The sequence below is a fragment of the Frankliniella occidentalis genome, unplaced genomic scaffold (genome assembly GCF_000697945.3).
Source record: "Frankliniella occidentalis isolate FOCC.00 unplaced genomic scaffold, Focc_3.1 Scaffold414, whole genome shotgun sequence".
In the NCBI taxonomy this organism is placed as follows: domain Eukaryota; kingdom Metazoa; phylum Arthropoda; class Insecta; order Thysanoptera; family Thripidae; genus Frankliniella; species Frankliniella occidentalis.
The window spans coordinates 104,860-105,352 of NW_026267535.1; the positions used below are offsets into that span (position 1 = coordinate 104,860).

Here is a 493-nt window from a genome sequence, read left to right on the forward strand (position 1 = left end):
GCTCTCTCACACACACACACACACACCATTTCAGGAAAAGGAGAAGCAGGGGAGCTCCACGACGGGGGAGGAAGAGGAAAAGGGGGTCAGTGCGAGATTTAATGAGTCGTGCGCCTCCACCTGCTCCTCGCTGTAATGGCCAACGGCCCGCGCCCCGCGCGCGCACACCTGGTCAGAAGAGAGGGAGAGGTAGAGAGGGGGGGGGGGGGGGGGGGGGGGGGGGGGGGGGGGGGGGGGGGCTGGGCGCGAGGCGTCTTACTTTACTGCGGCCACTCTCTCACTCTCGCTCTCACTCCATCTCCACCCGCCGCCGCCGGCCGCGCCCCCTTCCTCCCTCTCTCTCTCTCGCTCCACACCCGCCGCGCGCATTCGCACACTTAATTGTCAGGTAGTCAGGTGCTCGATGGGATGGGAATCCAACCAACCAACCAACCTCCCCGAGTCCCCCGTGTGCTTGCCGGCTGCGGCCCTTCACCTCCCCGCTCTCTCTCTC

General features: G+C 66.1%; 1 long non-coding RNA gene across 2 annotated transcripts in view; it reads right to left on the minus strand.

The window, feature by feature from the left end:
- LOC113209026 (uncharacterized) overlaps positions 1 to 493 on the minus strand; it is a 4,080-nt gene that overhangs the window by 1,012 nt on the left and 2,575 nt on the right. The window lies entirely within an intron of this gene.